Below are 20,033 nucleotides of genomic sequence, written 5' to 3' on the forward strand. Positions count from 1 at the left end.
CAGTGCATATTGGGCTGGATAATGACTCTTAATGTCATCATTACTCTGTAAACAGAGGTGCTCCATGTTTCAAGAAACCCCCGTGGAAGCCTTTGAGACACCACCTCAGAGTCCCAGGACTCGAGGGGAAGGTTAAAACCACTGGTCCCGACGCTGTCTAGTGGCTCTCCCTTCTAGAGCTGACATCTGATGCAACCATGCTATCTGTTGTGCATGATGTCCAAGGCTAGGCCTTGGAGGACTAAAGTCTGCCTTCAGCGGGAATGGATTTACCATGAAACTGGTGATGCTTAAGCTTTAGGATACATTTTTTGCATGGGATTATATATTTTTTTCTTTTTTGAATGTAAAACATTTTATTTATTTATTTTTCCTTTATTGATTTTATTTATTTATTTCTTAATTAAATAATTAATTTTTGTTACAGATGTTTCTCCTTTCCCCCCCCACTGATTCCCCCCTACCCCTTCCTCCCCACCCTGTCCCCAGCTTTGTTGTCCATGACCTTTGTTCATGCATACATGCATATAAGTTCTGTGGTTTATCTCTCCCCCACCATCCCTTGTTCTGGGGATTGTCAGTCTGTACCCCACTTCCACGTCTCTGGGACTACCCCATTCTCAGACTCTTATGTTCATTATATCACACAAATAAGTGAGATCATATGATACTTGTCTTTCTCTGTTTGGCTTGTTTTGCTTAGGATAATACTTTCCAGGTCCCTCCTTGTCATCCCAAGGGATAAGAGATCTTTCTTTCTTATAGCTGCATAGTACTCCATTGTGTATATGTACCACAGCTTTTTTATCCATTCATCTACTGATGGACACTTGGGCTGTTTCCAGATCTTAGCTATTGTAAATAGTGCTGCTATGAACATGGGGGTACATATATTCTTTCTGATTGGTGTTTCAGGCTTCTTAGGGTATATTCCTAGAAGTGGGATTATATATTTTTATAAAATTTGCAAAAGTGAGATATATTAACCACAGTCAGTCCAGACCACTCCCTTTCCACTGAATTTCCCCGATCACACCACTCATGTCAGATGGCCACAAGCGTTCATGGAATCTGACGAAGGGGACGTCGGTCTGGGTTTAGGTTTGGGGTATATATTTTATAGGGTCCTAGCTTCTTACATGTATGCCCCAGGATGACTTCCCCTCCAGGAATACTCCCAATGCCCACTGTGAAGTCCTCCCCAGTGTAGCGATATGAAAGTGCAGAATAGCCCTGGCCGGTTTGGCTCAGCGGTTAGAGCGTCGGCCTGCGGTCCTGAGAGACCTGGGTTCGGTTCCCGCTAAGGGCACGTACCTCGGTTGCAGTTTGTCCCTGGCCCTGGTCGGTCGTGCGGGTGGCAGCCACTCGATGTGTTCCTTTCACGTCGATGTTTCTCTCTCTCTCTCCCTCTCACTCTACCTGAACAAAAAATGGAAAAATGTCCCCGGGTGAGGATTAAAAAAAACAAAACTAATTTTAATCAATCATGCTGGAGGAAAGACCGAGTTATCTTGCTAGTCCTGTTATACAAAATATACAGTTGTTATCACATAAATGATTGAAGAGTGTGCAGCTAAAAAACTAAGTAAGGCACTGGCTGGGTAGCTCAGTTGTTTAGAGCATTGTCCCAATACACCAAGGTTGTAGGTTTGATCCCCGGTCAGGGCACATACAAGAATCAATCAATGAGTGCATCAATAAGTGCAAACAACAAATGGATCTCTCCCTCTCTCTCTCAATCTCTCTCCCTTCTCTAATATCAATCAATCGGTCAATAATTTAAATAAATCAATAAATAAGTGATGAGAAAAGTAATTAAAATAGTACAAGTAATGATAATAAGTGAGGTTGAGCCCTGGCCTGTTTGGCTTAGCAGTTAGAGCATCAGCCTGCAGACCGGAGAGTCCCAGGTTCAGTTCCCGCTAAGGGCACGTACCTCGGTTGCAGTTTGTCCCCGGCCCTGGTTGGGGTTGTGGGGGTGGCAACCACTCGATGTGTCTCTCACACATCGATGTTTCTTTCTCTCTCTTCCCCTCCTCTCCCTCCTGCTCTATCTGAAGATAAATGCAAAAAAAATGTCCTCGGGTGAGGATAAAAAAAATAAAAATAAATGAGGTTGGTAAAAAAAATAAAAATAAATAGATGAGGTTAGTAAAGTAAGGGGGTAGAATATTCCGCCAGGTTCCATTTCCTAGCTGTGTGACCCTTGGGCAAGTGACTTAGCTTCCCTGTGTCTCAGTTTTTCCATCGTATAAAATGGGAACAATACTAAAGTATCTTACTAGGTTATTGGGAAGATTAAATTACAAGAAGGATATAAATTCATTTTTCAAATATCACTAACTTCTGTTTAAGCATTGGAGATACTTCAGAGAACAAAATAAACAAAACTTTACCCCTGTAGAACCTACATTTCACTAGAGGATAAATTAGTTAAATGTATGATATGGTGTATTGAATAGTGATAAATAAGAGGAAGAAAATACATAAAGCAATACCGGGAGATGTGAAATGCCAAAGAGATGTTGAAATTTTGATAGGCAAATTATATTGAAAGAGTTTTAAAAAAAAGAAATTTTGATAGGATAGCTGGGGGGCTGGAGGGAGCTCAAGAAGGGTCTTTTTTTTTTTTTTTTTATCCTCACCCGAGGACATTTTTCCATTTTTTGTTCAGGTAGAGTGGGAGAAAGAGAGAGGAACAGAGAGAGAGAGAGAGAGAAACATCGATGTGAAAGGGACACATCGAGTGGCTGCCACCCGCACAACCGACCAGGGCCGGGGACAAACTGCAACCGAGGTACGCGCCCTTAGCGGGAACCGAACCCGGGTCTCTCAGGACCGCAGGTCGACGCTCTAACCGCTGAGCCAAACCAGCCAGGGCAAGAAGGGTCTTTTGAGTAAAGATAGAAAGCAAGTGAAGGAGCCCTGGCTGGTTTGGCTCAGCGGTTAGAGCGTCGGCTCGCGGACCAGAGGAAGTGAAGGAGCTGCCATGCAGTTATTTGAAGGAAGAACATGTTAAGCAGAGGGAATAGCAAGTGCAAGGGCCCTGAGGCTGGAGTTTGCCTGGCACAAGCAACACCAGTGTGGAATGAATGCAGCAATAAGGAGACTGATAGAAGATGAGTCAGAGCACATGAGGCTCTAGAGGTCATTGTAACGACTTTGGCTTTTTCTCTGACACAAGAACCACTGGGCAAGGCCAGATGCTATGGGATCAGAAAGAAGACTATTAATAAATCTAGAAATGACAGTGGCCTGGACCAGGATAGCAAGAAGTGGTCAGATTCTGGACATATATATATATTTTTTTAATCCTCACCCGAGGACATTTTTCGATATTTTGTTCAGATAGAGTAGGAGGGAGAGAGAGAAAGAAACATCGACGTGAAACGGACACATCAAGTGGCTGCCACCCGCACGACCAACCAGGGCTGGGGACAAACTGCAACCGAGGTACGTGCCCTTAGCGGGAACTGAACCCGGGTCACTCTGGACCGCAGGCCGACACTCTAACCGCTGAGCCAAACCGGCCAGGGCTCTGAACATATTTTGAAGCCAATAGGATTTGCTGACAGATTAGACTTGGGGGTGTGAAAGAGAGCAATGAGTCAAGGATGGCGCCCTGGTGTCCACTGGAGCATCTGGAAGGATGTTATTGCCATAACTGGGATGGGGAGACCTGTGGGGTAGGAGCAGGGTTGGGGGACAATGAAGAGCTCAGTTTTGGACACATTCAGATTGAGACACCTATTAGACGTCCCAGTAGAGATGACAAGTGGTGGGTGGATCTCCAAGTCTTGAGTTTAAGGGTGAAGTGTGGACTGGGAATATAATTTTGGAAGTAGTCAGCACGTGGATGGCATGTAAAGCCACCAAATGGGGTGATACTACCACATGAATGAGCATAGAGAGAGAAGAGGAGAGGACAAGGGTCTTGGACAGTACCCTAGCCCTTCTGGGGAATTCAGCTAGTGCCCATGGTTCCGGAGGGAGAAAAGTCCTCTAGGGGGCAGTCAAAGCCAATACAAGGATAAGGAACCCTGCTGAGGATCCTAGAAACAGCCACTGGAAGGCAGCAGGATGCTTCTCTGCTTAGATGCCTAGGATGGTGGCAGCTCACCAAGAAACCAAGAGTTCTCAGTCTCAGGACTGAGGCTTCTGTAGAGATGGACAATTGCCCCTCCCAACCAATGTGCCCTTATTATTCTGCACAATCAGTAGGTAAGGCTGGATCACCTCGAAGGGTTCTTTCCTCTCTGACTTTGTTTTTGGTTTTGTTTTCTTTACAGTATACATTCAGTACCATTCCGCATTAGTTTCAGATGTATCTCAGACCTTCTTTAAGATTTGGATACTGTTGGATACTGTTTGATGCTTTATTTTATTTTATTTTTTTATCCTTACCCGAGGACATTTTTCCATTTTTTGCACAGATAAAGTGGGAGGGAGAGAGAGGAACAGAGAGAGAGAGGGGGAAACATCGATGTGAAAGGGACTCATCGAGTGGCTGCCACCCGCACGACCAACCAGGGCCGGGGACAAACTGCAACCGAGGTACATGCCCTTAGCAGGAACCGAATCCGGGTCTCTCTGGACCACAGGCGGATGCTCTAACCGCTGAGCCAAACCGGCCAGGGCCTGTTTGATGCTTTTGTATCAAGGGTGTCACATCTCACTTATTACATTCTTTCATGCAACTTACAGCTTGTGAAGCTACTGGTAAATACTGTTCATTGACACCAATTCCAAACCTGGTGCTTTGAATACGTTCACTTGGCTTGTGGTAGCATAACTCCTTCACTGGAGATGGAAGCCCTGAGGCAGGTCTAATCATCTCTCTCTGGAGAGGAAGCCAAAGTCCAGAGAGATTAGGGCCTTGTTCATAGTAGCCCCTGGAATGGAGGCGGAGCTAGGACTGCTCATTTTCACAGGGCTACTGACCCCATTCTCTTCCTACTATGTCATCCCCCTTTGACCTTGAGTTCTAAAGTGCCTGGCCCTGCACTAGGAGCTGGATGGAGTAGAGAGGCAAAGGACACACCTCTGCCCTTAAACAGCTCAGAGCCTAGCAGACCAGCAAAACAAAAGTATAGTTCAGCATTATAAAAGCCTCGTGGGTAAAGAGAGGGGGCAACCCAGCTTCCTCTAGAGCAGAGAAGGCAGAGAATAATAACATTAACAAGTATTAATAAAATAAACACATAATAATTACTGTTAACAAAAAGTATTCTTTATTTATTATTATTTTTTAATCCTCACCTGAGGACATTTTTCCATGTTTTGTTCAGACAGAGTGGGAAGGAGGGAGAGGGAGAGAGAGAGAGAGAGAAACATAGATGTGAAAGGAACACATTGAGTGGCTGCCACCCGTACAACCCAACCAAGGCCAGGGACAAACTACAACAGAGCTACGTGCCCTTAGCGGGAACCGAACCTGGGTCTCTCTGGACTGCAGGCCGATGCTCTAACTGCTGAGCCAAACTGGCCAGGGCACAAAAAGTATTATTAATGATTAATCATAATTTATTGAATGTCTTCTGTTTGTTAGGGACTGCTTTTTTAATATATATTTTTTTATTGATTGTAGAGAGAGAGGAAAGGAGAGGGAGAGAGAGACAGAAACATCAATGAAAGAGGAACATCGAGCCCTGGCCAGCTTGGCTCAGCGGTTAGAGCGTTGGCCCGCAGACCAGAGAGGCCCAGATTCGGTTTCCACTGAGGGCATGTACTTCGGTTACAGTTTGTCCCTGGCCCCGGTTGGGGTCATGTGGGTTGTATAGGTGGCAACCAGTCGACGTGTCTCTCTCACATTGAGGTTTCTCTCTCTCTCTTCCTCCCCCTCTCCTTCCTGCTCTATCTGAAGATAAATGCTAAAAAAAAAAATATTAAAATAAAGAGAAACATCAACATCAATTGGCTGCCTCCGGCATGCCCTCTGCCTGCATGCCCCCTGCCTTCATGCCCCCTGCTGGGGATGGAGCCTGCAACCTGGGCATGTGCTCTGACCAGGAATTGAACCAACAACCTATTGGTCCATGGGTCAGTGCTCAACCACTGAGCCACACTGGCTAGATGGGACTGTTTTCGTGCGTCCTTATTCACTCTTCAATAGTGCCATGAAGTAGGTGCTATTGTCATTCCCATTTTACAGATGAAGAAGTTGAGACACAGAGATGCAAAGTATAACCAGGAAGTGGGGGATCCATTTGCCTCTCAGAGAAGGAGTTGCCTGAGCTGAAATCTGAAGTCTGGAAAGGACCCAGCCAGGTGAGGAGAGGGTCAAGAGTGTCCCAGGCCGAAGGAGAAGCATGCACGTGGCTGTGGTGAGCTGAAGAAAAACATAGGCCCTGGCCGGTTTTGCTCAGCAGTTAGAGCGTCAGCCTGTGGACCAATGAGTTGCGGGTTCGATTCTGGACAAGAGCATGAACCTTAGTTGCGATTAGTCCCTGGCCCTGGTTGGGGTCATGCAGGAGGCAACCACTTGATGTGTCCCTTTCACATTGATATTTCTCTCTCTTCCACTCTCTCTGAACAAAGTAGAAAAATGTCCTTGGGTGAGGATTAAAAGAGAGAAACATGGAATGATTATAACAAAAATAACAATGGATGGAGCTATGTCTCCTCTTGGCTCTGTGAGATGATATGCCATGGGCATTTATGGGACTCTTTATATGACCTCAGAGATTAGATACATTGCAACATTATCAAATACTTAAAGAATATGCCTTGTTTGGTATGATTCTGATAATACTGATTCGGCTTTGTTGTGAACCATAAGTGTAACAGTTGTCGTGAATTATAGAGTGCACATGTTTAACAAGTCTGCCCCAGTTCTGGCCACAGCATTTTATTGACTCCAGCTGTTGAGGGTTGCCTGCATCCCAGTGAGGGCCAGCTCATATCTTTTTTTTTTTTTTTTTTTATCCTCACCTGAGGATATTTTTCCATTTTTTGTACAGATAGAGTGGGAGGGAGAGAGAGGAAGGGAGAGAGAGAGAGAAACATTGACGTGAAGGGACACATCGAGTGGCTGCCACCCGCACGACCAATCAGGGCCGGGGACAAACTGCAACCGAAGTACGTGCCCCTAGCGGGAACCGAACCCGGGTCTCTCCGGACCGCAGGCCGACGCTCTAACCACTGAGACAAACTGGCCAGGGCCCAGCTCATATCTTAACAGTGTCAGAGTACTAGGGTTGTCTCTCATTTGCATTTCTGTAAAACCTACAGTCCAGTAGGTGAGATGGCAAGAGCCAATATGCACAGTAATTGTATCAAGGATCAACGTATTAGGGATTGCTAAATTGCCTGTAACCAATCAGAGCAAGAGTGTGAATAGCAACACATGGAGACTAATTACTCACAGTGTGGAGGGTTGAATAGTGTCCACCCCAGATCCATGCCCACCCAGAATCTCAGAATAAGACTATTTGGAAATAAGGTCTTTCCAGATATAATTAATTGAGATGAGCCTGGCCGGTGTGGCTCAGTGGTTGAGTGTCGACTCATGCACCAGAAGGTCAGTAGTTTGATTCCCGGTTAGGACACATGCCCAGGTTGTGGGCCCAATCCCCAGTGGGGGGCGTGCAGGAGGCGGCCAGTCAATGTTCTCTGTCATCAATGTTTCTATCTCTTTCTCCCTCTCCTTTCCTCTCTCTCTAAAATCTTTAAGAAAAAATTTTTTTTAAAAGATGAAGATAGAGAATGGAGTTATGCTGCCACGAGCCAAGGAATATCAGGAGCCACCAGAAACTGAAACAGACAAGGTAGAATCCTTCCTGAGAGCCTTCAGTGAGGAGCATGGCTCTGCAGAAACCTTGATTTTGGACTTCTAGACTCCAGAACTGTGAAATAATACATTTATGTTGTAAGCCACTCAGTTTATAGTCATTTATTTATTTATTTTAGAGAGAGAGAGGAAGGGAGAGGGAGAGAGAGATAGAAACCTCGATGAGAAAGAACATCGATTGGCCGCCTCCTGCATGCCCCCCACTGGGGATTTGGCCCACAACCTGGGCATGTGCCCTGACCAGGAATCGAACCAGTGATCTCTTGGTGCATGGGTCGATGCTCAACCACTGAGCCACACTGGCCGGGCTATAGTCATTTATTATAGCATCCCTAGGAAACTAACACATACAGAGGGGGAGGCCTCCACGGTGAGAATCCTAGTCCTGATGCCACTTGCTCCCCCAGCAGGAGTGCATACCGTCTTTCTGTCTCCTAATACCTAGCCAGAGGAGCATGCCAGATCCGAACCACAGTGACGGTCTAGGAAGTGGCTGAGGAGAAAGAGAAGGACCATTCATACCAAGAAGGTGACTAATGGGCCATCAGAGTCACCACCTACCCAAAAGGAATATGTGTATATGTGGCTGGTGTATTAATAGGAAGGTTTGTTCTAAGTAGATAAGATACTATTATATTGGGTAAACTTTATTATATTGAATTATCCTATAATAAATACAAGTAATTTCAAAAGGCTATCTCTGGTCAGTTCCTATATCATTATATTAAAGCCAATGGAGTAAATATAACATGGTTCACTAAAGGTCTTGGCTCCTGCCTCCACCATCGTTGTCAAAAAATAACTCCCAGGTTTACCAATCCACACTGTGGATGTCAAAGAGAGACTCAACTGTAGAATATGATCACACATGCTGATCCACAGTGGTGTCATGGGAAAAATGTCAACATAGCATCTACAGTGTTCACATGAATGGTTCTTCATAGATGAGGCTCCACTCACCCTCCTCAGGTGGTGAGATGGTTCAACCCTTCACTTCCGTTTTGGCTTGGGATTTTCCCCTTTTTGCCCCACTGAGTCTTGGAAGAATGGATGATGACATTCAAAAACTGCTTGTGGCCCGGCCAGTGTGGCTCACTGGTTGAGCATCGACCCATGCACCAAGAGGTCGCTGGTTTAATTCCGGGTCAGAGCACATGCCCAGGTTGTGGGCCTGATCCCCAGTGGGGGGCATGCAGGAGGCAGCCAATCGATGTTCTCTCTCACTGATGTTTCTATCTCTTTCTCCCTCTCACTTCCTTTCTTCTAAAATCAATAAAGAAAAAAAATTAAAAAACTGCTTGTGTTTTATAATATTATTATTATTTTTTTTTATCCTCACCCGAGGACATTTTTCCATTTTTTGTTCAGAGAGAGAGAGAGAGAGAGAGGAAGAGAGAAAGAGAAACATCGATGTGAAAGACACATGGAGTGGCTGCCACCCGCACAACCCAACCAGGGCCGGGGACAAACTGCAACCGAGGTATGCACCCCTACCGGGAACCAAACCCAGGCCTCTCTGGACCGTAGGCCGATGCTCTAACCGCTGAGCCAAACTGGCCAGGGCTAGAATATTAATCCTTAATCAGACTGATGTACATTCATTCATTTAGCAAATTAAGTCTTGAGCACCTACTATGTGCTAGACACAGTTTTGGGTGCTGGGAACATAGCAATGAACTGGCAACAAGGTTGCTACTCAAGGAGCTGACAGTTTAGGAGACATGTAATGAGCAAGTAAACAGGACTAAAATGAACACTATCACTTCAGCTGTGGTGTTAAGAGAACTAAACAGGAATGTGATAGTGAGAGTGTGAGAGGGGTACCCACTCCTGACAGGCTTTCTCTGTGGAGGTGACATCTGAGCTGAGATCTGAAGGAACCGGACACCTGGGGAAGAGCATTACTAGCAGAGGGAATAGCAATTGCAAAGTCCTGTAGGGAGGAAAGTACTTGGATACAGTAGCTAAAGCAATGAATGAGTGAATGAGGAGAAAACAGTAATATGAAGTTGGAGTTAGGAGTAATCAGATTACAAAGGGCTCTTGTATTAGTTTCCTATTGCTGCTGTAACAAATTACCACCAATTAGTGGCTTAAAACAAGTTTATTTTCTTTATTGATTTTAGAGAAGAAGGGAGAGGGAGTGAGAGATAGAAACATCAATGAGAGAGAACATCGACTGGCCGCCTCTTGCATGTCCCCCATTGGGGATTTGGCCCACAACCTGGGCATGTGTCCCAACCAGGAATTGAACCGGCGACCTCTTGGTGCAAGGGTCTATGCTCAATCACTGAGCCACAGTGGCTAGGCAAAATTATTTTTTATATAATTTTATTTTTCTCTTTAAAAAATTCAAAAATTTGCCCTGGCCAGTTTGGCTCAGCGGTTGGAGCGTCGGCCTGCGGTCCAGAGAGGCCCGGGTTCGGTTCCCGCTAAGGGCACGTGCTTCGGTTGCGGTTTGTCCCCGGCCCTGGTTGGTCGTGCGGGAGGCAGCCACTCGGTGTGTCCCTTCATGTCGATGTTTCTCTCTCTCTCTCCCTCCCACTCTATCTGTAAAAAAAAAAAAAAAAAAAAAAAAAATTCAAAAATTAATTAGAGAGAGATACAAACACCAATTTGTTGTTCCACTTATTTATTCATTCATTGACTGATTCTTGTATGGGCCCTGACCTGACTGGGGATTGAAACCTAAACCTTGGCATATCGCTGACACTCTGACTAAGCTATGAGGCCAGGGCTTGGCTTAGAACAGTTTATAATTTGGGCCCTGGCTGGTATGGCTCAGTTGGTTGGGCATCATGCTGTGCACCAGGAGGTTGCCAGCTGGATTCCTGGTCAAAAGCACATGCCTGGGTTTCAGGGTTTCAGGCTCGATCCTGGTAGGGGGTGTGCAGGAGGAAGCTGATCAATGTTTTGATAGATACCAAATTGATGTTTCTCTCTCTTTCTCCCTCTCCCTCTAAATATCAATAAACTATTCTTTAAAAGACACACACACACAATTTATAATTCTGGAGGTCAGAAGTCTGAAATGGGTGTCATTGAGCTAAAATCAAAATGTTGGCAAGACTGCATTCCTTTTGGAATTGGATGCAATTTTAAATGGGATTGTTTTATTCATTTCCCTTTCTGATAGTTCATTATAGGTGGATAAAAATACAACTGATTTCTGAATAATAATTTTATATCCTGCTACTTTACTGAATTCATTTATCAATTCTAGTAGTTTTTTTTATTGAACCTTTAGGGTTCTCTATATACAGTATCATATTATCTACAAATAATGAAATTTTACTTCTTCCTTTCCAATGTGGATGCCTTTATTTCTTCTTCTCGTCTGACTGCTGTAGTTAGGACTTCCAGTACTATGTTGAGTAAAAGTGGTGAAAGGGGACATCCCTGTCTTGTTCCCCACCTTAAGGGGAACACTTGTAGTTTTTGCCCATTGAGTATAATGTTGGCGGTTTATTACAATGACGTGTGTTTTCTCTATTCCCATTTCGCTGAGAGTTTTTATCATAAATGGGTGCTGGATTTTTGTCAAATGCTTTTTCTGCATCTTATACTTACTTCTTTTTTTTTTACTGACTGATATAGATGAGTGCCCAGGACAAAGGTTAGAATTCCAGCTGTGACATTGTGATTTATAGTAAGAAATATATATTTGGTCTAAGCCTATTCCTACCACAGAGCTCCTAAAACCCTTGGAATTTCCAAAATGATTAGAGTGATAAAGGTGTCTTTTGCTATTCATAATAAGCCCCTTACAATCACACCAGAGTTTATGTTAAGGAGTTGACTTTAGGAAATCCCCTTAGGTTACTTAAGGATGGGGGGTGGGACTGGTTGCTAGAACTAACCAGGACTGGAACTTTCAGCCCTAGCCACACCTCTGGGGAGGGGAGGTTGAAGGGTTGGAAATTGAGTTCCATCACTCATGGCCAATGATTTAATCAATTATGCCTCTGTAATGAATCCTCCATAACCCAGAAGGGTAAGGTTCAGAGAGCTTCCTGGTTGGTAAACTGTGGAGGTTCTGGGTGGGTAATGCACCCAGAGAGGGTACGGAAACTCTGTGCTCCTCACATGCCTTGCCCAATGCACCTATCTTTTCCATTTGTCTATTCCTGAATTTCATCCTTTTATAACATGATAACTAGTAGTTAAAATGTTTTTCTGAGTGCTGGGAGCCACTCTAGCAAATTAATTTAACCCAACTGTGGAGGGGGGCAGGGTTGTGGGAACCTCCAATTTATAGCTAATTGGTCAAAAGCACAAGTGAGGCCCTGGCCAGTTTGGCTCAGCGGTTGGAGCGTCAGCCTATGGACCAGAGTGCTGGGTTCGGTTCCCGCTAGGGACATGTACCAAAAAAAAAAAAAAGACAGGTGAGAATTTGGACTTGCAACTGATGTCTGAAGGTAGTGTGTGTGTGTGTGTGTGTGGTGTGCAGGCTATGAGACTGAGTCCTTAACCTGTGTGACCTGATGCTATCTCCAGGTAGATATGGTCAGAATTGAGTTAAATTGTAGGACACCCAGGTGGTATCACAGAATTGCTTCATGAACAGAAAATTCATACATGGGTGTCAGAAGTGAAGCAGTATTCAGTGGAGTACTGAGAATAAAGGAGACACAAAAGAATGAGTTCTTCCTGTCCACCATCATTCAGAAAACCAACAGAAGGGAGGAGGTGGCAAAGAGGACTGACAAGGAGCAGCCACTGAGGGAAGTGGAAAACCAGGAGAGGATACTGGCCAGAAACAAGGGGAAGGACATTTTAAGATGGCAAGAGAGGTCATCTGTGTTGGTGACTGCAGAGAGCTGAGGACAGAGACCACTTGTTTTGGTAATATAGAAATCGTGATAAAAGCAGCTGTAGAGGGGTGATAAGGTCATAGGCCACATTGGAGTTGGTTGAACAGTGATTAGGAGATGAGGGAGTCAACAGAGTACAGACCTGTACTGTCCTCTACTGTAGATACTCGCTATGTGGCTTTTGAGCACTTGGATGTGGTGAGTTTGAATTGAGAGGAGCTGTAAGTGCAAAATGTACACCAGATTTCCAAAACAGTGTGTGAAAAAAAGAAGGTATTCCTATAGAAATGTAAACATTTTGGATATATCGGGTCAAATATATTATTAAAATAAATTTCACCTCTTTTTACTTTTTTTAATATCCTCACCCAAGGACATTTTTGCATTTATCCTCAGATAGAGCAGGAGGGAGAGAGGGACGAAGAGAGAGAGAGAAACATTGATGTGAGAGACACATCGACTGGTTGCCACCCATACAACCCCAACCAGGACCAGGGACAAACTGCAGGTACGTGCCCTTAGCGGGAACCGAACCCAGGACTCTCTGGTCTGTGGACCAACGCTCTAACCGCTGAGCCAAACTGGCCAGGGCTCTTTTTACTTTTTAAAGTGTGGCTACTAGTCCAGCCAGTGTGACTCCGTGGTTGAGCATCGACCCCATGCACCAAGAGGTCGCCAGTTCGACTCCCGGCCAGGACACATGCCCAGGTTGTGGGCCTGATCCCCAGTGGGGAGCATGCCGGAGGCGGCCAGTCGATGTTCTCTCTCATCGATGTTTCTATCTCTATCTCCCTCTCACTTCCTTTCTCTATAAAATCAATAAAGGGGAAAAAATTTTTTTAAATAAAAATAAAGTGTGGCTACTAGAAAATTTAAAATTACATATGTGGCTCACAATATATTTCTACTGGACAGTGCTGGGGGTAGATAATTCTTTCAGTAACTTTATTATGAAGGGAGCCAAGAGATGGGAAAGAAAATAGAGGGGCATTTACCATTTCTGACCTTTCCCATCTTGAAACTTTCCTTCTTAAGAAAATAAGGTCTGGGGGGTAAGGTATAGAGGGGAAGGCCTTTGTCATTTATTCTGAATAAGATGGGAAGTTTTGGGAGGTTTTGAACAGAGAAGTGTCCATCTACAGAACAGCTATAAAGGGCGTTAAAAAACAAAGTTCAACTCAGTACATTTGAAGGTTGAATCACTTAACTAAGTGATTCATGAATCAGGCAGCATCCCATCCAGCAATAGAAGGTTGTTATGGGAAGAAGGGTGGGGCAAGGGGGCCATTAACAAAAGAAAGAAAGGGTAATCATCGTGCAGGTTGCCCCTCCTTTCGTGGTAGGCTGTCAGACTGACAGGACTGGAGCAAGGACAATGGGCCTGGTTCAGATCACCAGGGCAGAAAGTCCGGGGTGCCTAGCAAAGGACAACTGTAGAGTGGGACCTCATCCCCAGGGTGACCTTTCCTCTCCTAGCATATCACTGGTCATGCAGTGTAGAACCCCCAGTCTTTCCTCCCTAGAGAAAACATTTAGGCCTCAGCTGTATTTCAGCTCCAAGCCCAGAAAAGCAGCAAAAGCAGAGACAATGCCAAGGCTGACCTCAGGACTTGCTGCATTGGATGATGACCCCCTGCCCTGGCAATCAGTGCAGACCCCACCCTGAAAGGACACACCTGAAAAGCTGATGAATAACTTAAGATCTTTTCCTCCAATCTCCACCCTTAAAACCCTTAGGACAGAGGACCCAGTGCCTCTCCCTACCTGGAGCTCGCAGGCCCCGCCTTCCCTTGCCTTCCCTCCTCTCTCTCTCCCCAGGTGGGTTACCATTACCTTCCTCACTCCCAAGCTCCAAGGGCCGGCCCTTCCTTTACCTCTATAACTTTTTTCCTAAACCCATTTCTTCTACAAATTACTTCTACCTCTGTAATTTTCCAAATACATGTTTTCATTTATAACTTGGGTTTTGGTTCTGAATTCTTTCCCACTAGATTTTGTAAGGAATCGGGGGCGCCGCCGATCCCCCAGGCCATCGGACAGATTTCAAGTACTGAGGTTGTTGAACCCAGGTCAGGTCTGACCCCACATGTCTAACACCTGGTGCTGTTCTTGCCGCCCACAACACCACGGTGGTGGTGGTGGTGGTGGTGACATAGGGAGGGCCCACTTGACTGACTACTTCATTGGTGTTGACCAGAAAATGACTGAAATTGTTTCTGGGAGAGACTGAAACTACAATTAGGTCAGGTATTAAATCTAGGTTTGGTGTCATATGCTTTTAGCATTCGTGATGCCATTTTGGGTCTGTGGTTTTCTCTTTACTTATTTATTTATTTTGGTACGTGCCCCTAGCAAGAACTGAACCCGGGACTCTCTGGTCCGCAGGCCGACGCTCCAACCGAATAACCAAACCGGCCAGGGCTGTGGTTTTCTCTTTAATAAGAGGCAAGAGCGAAAACCAGGGAGACCAGTTAGGAAGCCTTTACAATATTCCAAGTAAAAGACCAGGGTGCTGCAGTAACTGTACAGTAGTTGCATTCTGCATATATTTTGAAGGCACAGTTGACAGGATTTATGGAAGGACTGGATGGAATGTAGGAGAAAGAGAAGTTAAAGTTGCCTCTAAAATTTCTGGAAGGATGGAGTTGCCATCTGCTGAGATGAGAAAGATTATAGAAGGATAACTGGCTTGGGGGGAGGGCGTTGGTAGTAGAGTAATGATACACTTTGGATCTATAAAGTGTGAAATAGCTATTGCACATTGGAGATGCCAGGTAAGCAGTAGGATATGGAAGTCTAGCATTTTAGAGTGAGGTCAGGTCTGGAGATATGAATTTGGGCATCATCAACACACAACTAGTATTTAAAGCCATGGGAGATGAGATCACTCAGGGAGTAAAAGTAGTTAGAGAAGAGGTCTAAGTACAACCCTAAGCTACTCAAGTTTGCAGATTAGAGAGATGAGAAAGGACCAGCAAAGGACACCAAAGAATGGCCGATGAGCAGTGGGAAAACCAGGAGACTTTGGTGTCCCAGAAGTTAAGAGAAAAGAGAGTGAATAGCTGGATCAAACTGGGACAGGCCAGTAAGCCAGGACAAGCAGAATAGGAAGAATGAGACAGACAGTTAAACAGCAGTTTGCAGCCATCTAGAATGTCTAGATGCCAATGTTAAGCTATCTAGTAAATCCTGTTCCCTAAACCAGGGACACTTAAGAATAAATGGTTTGCACTTCTCCCCAACCAGACGGTAAATAGCTTAAATCACCCTACTCAAGAAGACAGAGCAGAAATCCAATTATGCCATTTGCCAACCACACCCAAGGACAGATGAGGTTAAGAGAATAAATCTCATTTTGGCACATCAGCATAAAGCTGATGAATATTCTATTGAGATCCTCCCCTAAATGCCCAGCTTTTACTTTTTTTAAAACATGTTTTTATTGATTTTTTTTTTTTACAGAGAGAGGAAGGGAGAGATAGACCGAAACATTGATTGGCTGCCTCCTGCACACTCCCTATTGGGGATCGAGCCTGCAACCCAGGTATGTGCCCTGACCAGGAATAGAACCTGGACCTCTCAGTCCATAGGCCAACGTTCAATCCCGAGCCATGCCGGCTGGGCCCAGCCTTTACTTTTATTTAAAAATTTTTTATTGATTTTTTTTTTTTATTAAGAGAGAGAGAAACATTGATGTAACAGAGATACGTCCATTGGCTGCCTCCTGCACACCCCCCACCGGGGATCAAGCCCACAACCCAGGCATGTGCCCTGACCAGCAATTGAACCAGGACCTCTCAATCCATGGGACAATGCTCAATCCACTAAGGCACACCTGCTGGGTAATGCCCAGCCTTTAAAAGGCTTGCAACCAAAGCAGCAATGGGCAGTGGCAGTTCATCCTAGGCAAACCCCCTGAATCTGTCCCCAAGGCCCCCTTTCCTCTGACTTCTCAGTAAGCCAAAGCAGACCAGTCTAGGCTTATTTCCCCAGTCCTTCCTTGTTTCATTATCCCTAGCTTTAATAAACGACCTCTAAAATTCACCTGGACTCATGCTGTGAAACTTTTCCTGCACAAAGTCAAGAACCCACACAATACCAGCTGGGCCTAGGGAGACCTGCCCAGGGCCAGGTCCCCTTTCCAGTAACAGAACCCTGTGGATAGGTAAAGTAAAATAGTATAGGTTTACCATTGGACTTAAAATGTGGGGGCCACTGGTGACTTTCATATGAGTGTTTTTGGGTGAGATAGTGGTAAGAGCTTGATTTTTTTTTTCTTTTAAGAGCTTGATTTGGAATGGATTTAAGGGGGACCAGGAGAAGGGGAACTGGAGAAGAGTACAGACAGCTCTTTCCAGGAGTTTTATATAACGGGGAGAAAAGAAATGGGACAGTAGCTGGAAGAGGATGTGGGAGTAAAGAGAGGGTTTGTGCCCAGGCCGGTTTGGCTAAGCGGTTAGAGTCGGCCTGCGGTCCAGAGAGACCAGGGTTTGGTTCCCGCTAAGGGCACATATCTCGATTGCAGTTTGTCCCTAGCCCTGGTTGGGCTGTGCGGGAAGCAGCCACTCGATGTGTCCCTTTCACATCGATGTTTCTCTCTCTCTCTCTCTCCCTCCCACTCTATCTGAACAAAAAATGGAAAAATGTCCTCAGGTGAGGATAAAAAAAAAAAGAGAGGGTTTGTTAAACTTGGAAGAAATTATAGCATATTTGAATGCTGATGAGAACGATCCCGTAAAGATTGAAACATTCACGATGCAGAAACAATATATCCCCCAAGACTCAGATCATGTCTGCTGTTCTAACACAGATGTCCCCAATGCACCTGAAATGCAATGTATTAAAAACTGAAATCATCATCTACCTTCTAAGCCTGCACCTTCTTCTGTAATTTCTATCTCACCTGGTACTGTTAACAAAAAAATTCAAGTGAGCAAATATGAAGATCTAATTGGCATTATAAAGTGACTCATGAATCAGCAGCATCTCATCTAACAACTAGAAGGAATAGTTACACAAAATGAAAGGTTTTACAAGCATACCTCAGAGATAGTGCAGGATTGGTTCCAGACTACCGCAATAAAGTAAGTATCACAATCAAGTGAGTTGTAATCTGTTTGCTAGTGGAGGGTCTTGCTTTCAATTTGTAAGAATATGCAACATCTGCAAAGTGCAATAAAAAGCACAATGGTATGTCTATGCAGACAGAAAGAGGGTGGGACAAGGAAGTTAAGAGATTATTTCAGGCAAGGTTAGTTTCCATGAGGGAAAGGCAGCGAGTATAAAACGTAGATTGCCTCACTAGGGTTGACTAGCGTATTCCGGACTGATTGATTTAAAATTCCATTCTTGGCCCTAGCCGGTGTGGCTCAATCCGTTGTATTGTTGTCCCATAACACCAAAAGGTGGCAGGTTCAATTCCTGGTCAGGGCACAAACCCATGTCAGGTTCAATTACCAGTTGGGGCATGTGTGGGAGGCAACTGATGGATATTTGATGTTTTTCTCTCACATCGATGTTTCTCTCTCTACCTCCCTTCCTCTCTCTAAGATCAATTTTTAAAAAAATCCATTCCTGGCCCAGCCAGTGTGGCTCAGTGGTTGAGCATCGACCCATACACCAAGAGGTCGCTGGTTCGATTCCCAGTCAGGGCATGTGCCCAGGTTGTGGGCCAAATCCCCAGTGGAGGGCATGCAGGAGGCAGCCAATTGATGTTCTCTCTCATCCATGTTTCTAGCTCTCTCTCTCCCTTTCTCTCTCTAAAATCAATAAAGGAAAAAAAAATCCATTCCTGGAAGAGACTGAAACTGCAGGTACAGACATATCTTGGAGATACTGAGGATTTGGTTCCAGACCACCACAATAAGGTGAGTTGTAATCTTCTTGCTGGAGGGTGTTTGCTTGCAATTTGTAAAAAGCACAACAAAACAGGGTGTGCCTGTATTAAGTCTTGGTGGGGCTTACCAAAGTGACTCCATTTTGGGTCTGTTGTTTCTTAACAGTGGAAACTATTCATTTAATCACCTGAGTTAGAAAACTGTCATATAGCACTGACAGCACAAGGTGAATAATATTCACAGTTTCATCATGTGCTAAGTGAAGCAATGGATGACACAGGAAGCTATAAGCGCCAAGGAAAGGGCCATGACTCAGACTTGAAGGTCAAATAACAGAAAAGTGAACAGACACTGATTAGACCAACATCATCAAATTGTAACAATTACATGCCTTAAGTATCATTCAAATTTGTCTCCTCGCTCCATACCTATCACACTGCCCCAGTTCAGGCTTTTCTTATATCTGACCTGTATTACTTCCTAACCTGGACCCAGAGAGAGGAAGCTACACAAAATGCATTTATATCATTTACCAGATGTAAACCTTTCTGAGTCCCTCAGGTAAAGGTAGTCTTGGCCTGCCTCTCAAGCCTTACTTCTCACCTTTCCAAGTCTCAGAATTTGTGGCCTCACACTAGTAAGTTTCTCTTTTGTGCCTTTGCTCCTTGCTGTTGCCTTTATCTGGAAAGGAGCCTTTCTTCTACCCTGGCTAAATTCTACTCATCTTTTAAGGGTGAATTTAAGAGTTACCTCTTCTGTGAACCCTTCGTGTTTCTACCCTTCTCACCTTACCTCCAACGGGTCACGTCTTATTTTCATCACGCCTTCGGGCTATGTCTAGTGACTAGCAAGGGTTAGCATCATCCAGTCTAAGCCAGAAATTAGTGCTTAGACCTCCATAGAGCTCTCATTCAAATGTAAAGTTCTCAAACCCTCGCACTAGCACTGCCCTAGTTTGCAAAACATTCTGATAAGACTACTCTTTATATCCTGAGGCAGAAGTTGCAAAACTGAACTGTTTTTCAACCCGGGAGCTAAAGGGCTTCAAAAAAGAAATAGGAAGTCATCATATGCAGACAATAGTAGTGAAGAGGGTCAGACTGCTGTAAAGGTGACCCTCTCGGCCAGGGAAACCCCGCCCCAGCGTACGCCTCGGCACAAACCCCGGCACATCAAGCCCCCACCTCGAAGACTACAAATCCCAGGATGCCTCGAATCCAGTGGGTGGCAGCGCGCAATGCATGCCGGGACCCGTAGTCCAGTTCTAGTTCAGGAGAGGCCCAGAACGTCCGGGCTCGGGAAAGGAGTCGGAACCGGTCCAAGCTCATGTTAAATCTTCCTCTGGAGAGCAGAGCCTGGTTTCTTTGGTGATCCGGTTTCACGTCCCAACCCGCAGTTCAGCGGACCTATGGTGTGCGTTGAGTAGCCTCTCGCGTGATTCCTTCACGGTTAAAGGGGAAGAACCGAGGGCAAGAATAGGCAGCCTTCTGCCCTCGAGGCGCAGGCTTGTTACAGTAGTGGTACGCAGGACGCTATCCTGGGCAGTGGTGAGAAGCTGCTTCCCCAGCAGCACCGATGAGGACGTGGCAAAAC

The sequence above is a fragment of the Molossus molossus genome, unplaced genomic scaffold (assembly GCF_014108415.1).
Source record: "Molossus molossus isolate mMolMol1 unplaced genomic scaffold, mMolMol1.p scaffold_m16_p_12, whole genome shotgun sequence".
Taxonomy (NCBI): Eukaryota; Metazoa; Chordata; class Mammalia; order Chiroptera; family Molossidae; genus Molossus; species Molossus molossus.